The 7,227-nt window shown below is 41.8% G+C and overlaps 1 non-coding gene across 1 annotated transcript; it reads left to right on the top strand.

Annotated features, from left to right (window-relative positions):
- Positions 1-1,822: 1,822 nt before the first annotated feature.
- Positions 1,823-1,926, top strand: LOC132656201 (U6 spliceosomal RNA). The gene has a single exon (XR_009594123.1). It is a non-coding gene; the product is annotated as a U6 spliceosomal RNA (small nuclear RNA).
- Positions 1,927-7,227: the final 5,301 nt, after the last annotated feature.

The following is a 7,227-nucleotide window of genomic DNA, read 5'->3' as shown; positions in this document are numbered from 1 at the left end:
ATTTCTTTCTTTCTTGTTATCTTTTTTTTTCTTTTGTTTTCTTTTGTTTTGTTTTTCTAGATGGGATTTCTCTGTGTAGCCTTGGCTGTCCTGGACTAACTTTGTAGACCAGGCTGGCCTTGAACTCACAGAAATTCACCTGCCTCTCCCTCCGAGTGCTAAAATTATAGGCGTGCATAACCATGCCCAGACCCTCATGTAATTCCACCTTGATTTATTTGACACCAAGTCAGACAGACACATTAGAAAAACAGAAACAAACAAACATGTATATATATATGTGTGTGTGTATTATACATTATATGTATATTGGACAGAGAAATTTTACTTCTGAGTTAATATAGGTAGCATTAGGTATTCTATTTAATGCTATATTAGTTAATAATAAAACATTAAATCAGAAGTAAAATAAATAGGGTATAGGTTACTGCATTTTTTTAAGCAGGCCTTGTAGGCTCTAGTTGTTGTTATTATATTTTACAATTTATTCATTTTGTCTCCCAGCTGCAGTCCCCTCCTGGCCCCACCCTCCGTTCCTCTCCTCCCCATCCCTTACCCCTAGTTTACTGAAAAGGGGGAGTCCTCCTCTACTCTCTGACCCTAGCCTAGCAAGTCTCATCAGGACTGCCTGGATCCTCTTCTTCTGTGGCCTGACAAGGCAACCAAGAGCAGGCAACCAAGTTCATGTCAGAGACGGCACATGCTCCCCTTGCTTGGCCATCCACATGGAGACTGAGCTGCCTATGGGCTACATCTCAGCAGGGGGTCTAGTTCTTCTCTAGGCATGATCCTTGGTTGGAGCATCAATCTCTGCAGGGGCCCCTGGGCCCAGACTTTCTGACTGTGTTGGTCTTCCTGTGGAGCTCCTGTCCTCAACCAGAATCAGAAAGACATGCATGGTATATACTCACTTAAAAGTGGATATCAGCCATACAATATAAGATAAACATACTAAAATCTACAGACCTAAAGAAGCTAAACAAGTAGGACCCTATGGAGGATGTTTAATTTTCATTCAGAAAGGCAAACAGGATAGACACTGGAAGTGGTAGAAGAGAGGGAACACGATGGGAGCCTACCATAGATGTCCTCTGAAAGACTCCACCTGACAGGGGATGGAAAGAGATGCAGAGACTCACAGCCAAACTTTGGGCAGAGGGCAGGAACTCTTATGGAAGAAGAGAGGGATAGAAGTGCTAGTTTTTCAAATGCTCCTTTATTTGGGGGTTCCTCAATGCTTATACCTCCCTCCCAAACCCCAACCCCAGGTAGGGGAAAAAGAAGGTTGGAAGGGAAAGGGGATGCAGCCCTCTTTACTTCTTCCTGCTGGGTAAGTCGTAGGATTCTTTTGGGGGCAACAGCAATATCCGTAGTCAGGAAATCCAGAAGTCCAGGTCACCAGCAAACCAGCAACTGCAGCCGTAGTCCTCCAAGCCAGCACCCCTTCTTCCTCTGGGCTATCATCTTAACACCCCTCAAAGTCTTCAGAATTCAGCTAATTTCAGCTGGAAAAGAGCCCCTCTCAGAGCCTGCACAAAGCAAATGGCCTGCTGCTATGGGCAATCTGAATCAGTCCCACATCCCACACCCAGGATTCAAACAAAAACATGTTTACATCCACAACAGGGGTTTTCTTACGTAGCCTTGACTAGCCTGGAGCTCACTAGGCAGACTAGGCTGGCCTCTAAGACGAAGATATTTGCCTGCCTCTGCCTCTCCAGTACGGGAATCAAATGTGTGCACCTCCACGTCTGGATACTGAAAAATCTGGATAACTAGCAAAAGAGCACACGAGCCAGACCGCTAGGAGCAGATCTGGGGTTCACTTAGGCAGCAAGTATACCAACACTGGAACAATACAGACAAGATTTAGCATGGTCCTTGTGCGAAGATGACCTACAAATTTGTGAAGTGTTCCTTTATTTTAATTAAAACAAGAGAGGCTCTGAATAATTTCACTGAAGTTACTGTAAATATGTGAAATCCAAAGTAGAACTGAGGCAAATACCATAAGCTCCTATCTAACAAGAACCAAGTTAACAGAATTCTTTTTATTTTTGAGATCCCAATATAATTACACCATCCCTCCCTTCCCTTTTCTCCCTCCAAGCCCTTCCATCTACTCCTTTCTGCTCTCCTCCAAAGTCAGTGCATCTTTTTGACTAATTATTATTTCATGCATATTTGCATATACATACATATTCCTAAATATAGCCTGCTCAGTCCGTATAATGTCACTTGTATGCATGTTTTCAGGGCTGACCATTTGGCACACATTGATTGGCGTGCTCTTCCCTGGGGAAGGCCCACCTCTCCTGTTCCCAACTTTCCTCAGCTACCTACGCTTCTTTGAGTAGGGTTGAGATTTCATGGGTCCTCTCTTCCCAGCCCCCAAACAGTTTGGCAATAACCAGAATTCTTTATAACCATAAACAATGGTAATTTATGTTCCTACAGACAGCCCTTCAGATTATAGGCCTCTGGTGGCTCGGGCCTATACTCCCAGCATTTGGGAGGCTAAGGCAAGAGCCAGGTTTCACAGAGAGTTAGAGTTTAGCCTTGGGTTACAGGGCACAGAGTAAGACCCTGTTTCTAAAAACAGAAAAAAGAAAGGAAGGAAGAAAGACAGAAAGACAAAAAAGAAAGGAGAGAGAGTCAGAGGGGGGAGGGCGAACTTCTGAATCATAGAAGAGGACAGTTATGTTTGATTTATTTTCAATAGTAAAGTCATTTTGCTATGTTCTGGTATCTTAATGCGGATGACTGAGAGCTAAAAGTTCAGTGTATGTAGAAATATTTGCCACTGCAAATTAATAACATTATCATTGTCCTCAAACTGTTAAATACTTTTCACTGTGTTGAACATGGAAACAACAGTACCTGTGAAGAAAGCTGGTCTCTGTCTGTCGGATTTCTAAGGATGTTTGTTCTCTTTGTCCTCTGCCTGCCTCTACCTCCTAAGTGCTAGGATCAAAGGCATGCACCACCATGGCCCTGCTGATAATTTTAAAAGCACATTTGTTTGCTTTGCTTGGATTTTTAAAAATATTTCACTGTCAGTATAGCTCAGTGTCAGAGAATTTGCCTTGTATGGGCAAGGCCCTGGTTCCTGGCATTGCAAAACTTAAAATAAAAACAAAATATTTCCAACATATGAAATTATTTCATCATTAATTTTTATATTTATATTCATCAGCATAAAAAATGTTTTTGTTTTGACAGACAGAAACCAAAGGAAACAAGGAAATGCATAATTAAACCAGCAAGGTACTGTGACATCCAGTGCTCAGCCAACTCAGGCTGCGATCAGAGAGCCATTAGCGCACATTCTTTTGTGTTGTGATGACATATGGAAGGCTTCCAAAATTAACACAGTATTTTGCTGCCTACTGGCTTGTATCACAGGCTTAACACAGTTTGCTTTTTGTTTTGTTATCTGAAAGACAGGAGGAGAGAGTGTTTTTTTTTTTTTTAGTGGCTTATGTATTTTGATAAGTACTTTTGAGTGTTTATAAAACATTAAATGTATCAAATAGATAATTTTAGGTAAGAAACCCATGAGAGATAATCATCACCACCCATTTTCTCTGTCGTTGTCTACTCTGAAGTTACCCCTTGCTCACTGAGGTAGCTTCTCTTTTCTCTTTCAAGCGATCCGCCCTTCTTAAGAGTATACTTAACAGTCGGGGCAGCTGAAGAGATGGCTCAGCAGTGAAGAGGACTTGCTGCTCTCCCAGAGGACATAATTCTCAGCACACGGGTGGGCAGTTCCTGACCATCTATAACTCCAGTTTCTTGGGCTCTGGTGCCTCTCCGACTCCCGTGGGCTCCTGCGGGCATGTGGTGCACACAGGTCCTCTCAGAGGCTCATGAGCTCACCTTGTGAAACTGTAAGCCAGCTCCCAGTTAAATGATGTCTTTATAAACTGCTTTGGTCATGGTGTCTCTTCACAGCAATAGAAAGGTAACAGGTTCGAAATTTCTATATTTTTGAAACAGATGTCAGTGTCACTAATGCCACTGAACTGAAACCTAAAAGTAGCCAAAATGGTAAATTTTATGTCAAATATGTTTTGTCACACAATAAAAGAAATGCAAGAAGAAATTGGCATGCCATACCACATATTTTTAAAAAACAAACAAAAAGAAACGTTAATATCCTGAGAACAGCATGCAAGCGAGACCATATGGACAGTCTTGCCTTTTTTCCTCTTTTTTTTCTTTTTGATTTTTGAGACAGGGTCTATGTATCCCTGGCTGTCCTAGAACTCACTCCATAGACCAGGCTGGCCTCAAACTCAGAGATCTGCCTGCCTCTGCCTCTCAGAGTGCTGATTAAAGGTGTGCACCGCCACTGTGGCTTTGGTGGACAATCTTAACAGGGCCCTGCAATCCATCTCTCCCCCAACACTAGCCAGACATGGGGGATGCTGTATGAAAGTCCCCACAGCATCCCAGCCTCTGACAGCCCTAAGAAGCCTCACGTGATGTCACCCGGACTGTGGAAGCAACAAGTAAGCCCAGCTTGCCCCGTGAGATATCATAAAGTGCTTTCTGGTTTGCGGATAGCCTGTCGTGCTTCAATAGACAGCCCTGCTCCTTCGACTTTCCGTAAGTCAGTCAACCTGTCAATACCCGAACGCCTGGAGAATGGTATGGGTTAAGGGGGCTCAGCCCAAATTTTGGAGATTTGGAGAAATATTTGGACAATATACGGCAAATGGTCTTCCTCACCTACATGGCCACAGCAACAAACTATTTTAAACACGGTATCCTGAGTTACTAGTAAGTATTCTTGACATATGATGGCCAGTTTAATCAATTATCAAGAGTTTAGAAATAGCACTTTGTTTTCATTCAAAATTAAATTACTCTCATTAAGTTCAAAAGGCAAAAAGACGTATCATAAAAGATAAAATTTATTCTCTTTACACATGGCAAACAGGAACATGGTTCTATTTTCACATAGACACAAAAATATTCTTTGGTGATATTTTAGACACAAAATGACAACATTAAATATTTTATCTAAGAAACTGAGGAGCCTTCATAGTGCCAATAGACCCTTTGTCCCTGGAAGAAAATAGCCACTTGAAGCAATGACAAATAGTAGCTCCACTGAACATACCTGAGGTGGGAATGAGGAAGCCTGAGCCCACTGTTTAGGTCTACCCAACAAGCATAGGCATGACACTTGAGCTCTCTGGAAGACAGCTTCCTCCTCCACAGAGAGGGAATAAAACAGTTTTTCTAGTTGCACACTGGGATCAGCAATCTCAGACACAAACAGGCTATATCCCAATTACATCAGAATCCTTGTGGGTAGCACTCAGGCCTGAGGGTTTCAAAATAAAATTTTCTCCAATGGTGTATGTAGGGGTGTCTACATGGAAAAACATATGCTTGGTATGTCTGGGACCTTGGGTTTGTTTAGTCCTCAGTACCAGCAGAAAACAAAACAAAACAAAAAAACAGTCCCCATGCTGCCAGATGAGTGTGGGACAGGAGCAAGTTCGGGAAGCAAGAAAACGTCAAGTGAATGCTTAGAGATCAGAGTAAAACTTGAAGAGAAGCCGAGGAAACGGCTCGGTGTTGAAGTGGAGGCTTCTGGTTTCTTTGGAAACTCAGTTGTGTCATGTGAACATGTTTTTTGTTTTGGTCCCAAGTGTGGAATGTGGGAATATTTTTCCCCCTGTCAAATCTGATATCCAACAATTTGGATGGAATACACAGCTTTCTGTTTCCCGTTGAGACAAGGGCATATTTTCTTCCCAAGGCAACGCATTTCCTGTCTTCTATTTTCTCACACCTTTAATATAAAAAGGCTGATTTACTTCAGCAGTCCTTCCTAAAATCCAGTGTATCTTAGCAGGTGTGCTACTTGCCCATTTAAAAAATTTTAAATCAGTAAATCATTATTTAATCTATTTGGGGAGATATTATATACCCCTTCTGTTTTACGATCATCTCTTTAAAATTTTTGTTAGATCTTTTTACAATTGTTTGACCTATAGATTATAAATTATACCTGTTTCATGCCATGTCATAATGTCTGAAAAACTGTGTTCCAATGCATATACATGCTGAAGCACCCTCAGCCCCAAGTTGCAAAGACATCTCCAAGACAGTCACTGTCTCTAACAAATGTTTAACCTTAGAATCATGCTCTCCAGAATTTAAGGTGAAAGCTCATTGGAATTCTAAATATGAACTTACAGCCTGGCATATATACGTCAGCTCTCCAATGGAGCACACACACCATTGTATGACGTTGGAACAAGGCAACACCAAATAGGATCTGCATTTCTACTTTAGCATATACACCTTCATCCAGCAATTAAACCTTGAAAACATGCATAACAATGTTGTCTGACCACAGTGATCTATAGCTGAAGCCTTTTAATCCAGCATCTCAATGGGCTGCTGTTCTGCAATTTCTTCAAGTCTTTGTGGATTTTGCTCATCTGGAACTACCCCTTTTAGTGTTATTGTAAGTTACAGACTGGATTTCTCTATTTTGATTCAGATTCCTCCAACCTCTGTTCTGTGGCCTTTAATTTATCATCTAATTTCTCAGTCTCTTCTTTCTCCAAGTCAGTCTTATTCTGATCTGTCCCATAGAAGATATATAAAACTAACTTTCACTGAAAAAAAAATTACTTATATGCTAAGAGAAACAAACTCAAATGGAATCCAGAAGCACTGTGTCACTCTATCTTTCTCCATTTTCAATCTCAAAACCTCTCCCTAAAGACTTTACTTCCCTTCTAGGCCTCACCAGTTAAGATGCTTGAGGCTTCTCCATCTGCCTCTGGCTCCTGCTTCCCAGGAGAAGCTTTTCTTCAGCCTCTTTCACTGGGTGCTGACTCCTCCCCCACTCAGGGAAGTTATTAGGTCCACAAGTGTGTGCTCCTCTGGCCTGCAAGAGCCCCTTCTCAATGGGATTTAGCTTCCTGCCTTGGCAAGGAAATCTGGCTTTGAGAAGCTTGCTTGTGTTAAAGAGCCACTTTTTTTTTTTCCTTAGCAAGGGCTAAAAGAACTGCATCTGCTTTACCTCTCTGGGGTTTGTATCAGTTTTTTTGGTTTTCTGCAGCCACCTGGAGGTCTCAGGAAGCTGTGAGCTCCTGCCTTAGAAACTGCAGTTGCTCTCTTAATGAGCAGAACTAAGAAACTGCTTTGTAGTTTTACTTTCCATGTAAGTTCAGCCCCACTTGCTATGCCAAAATA

This window comes from Meriones unguiculatus, chromosome 8 (assembly GCF_030254825.1).
Source record: "Meriones unguiculatus strain TT.TT164.6M chromosome 8, Bangor_MerUng_6.1, whole genome shotgun sequence".
NCBI lineage: Eukaryota > Metazoa > Chordata > Mammalia > Rodentia > Muridae > Meriones > Meriones unguiculatus.
The sequence above is the reverse complement of the archived record's forward strand: the minus strand, read 5'-3'. Positions and strand labels throughout refer to the sequence as shown.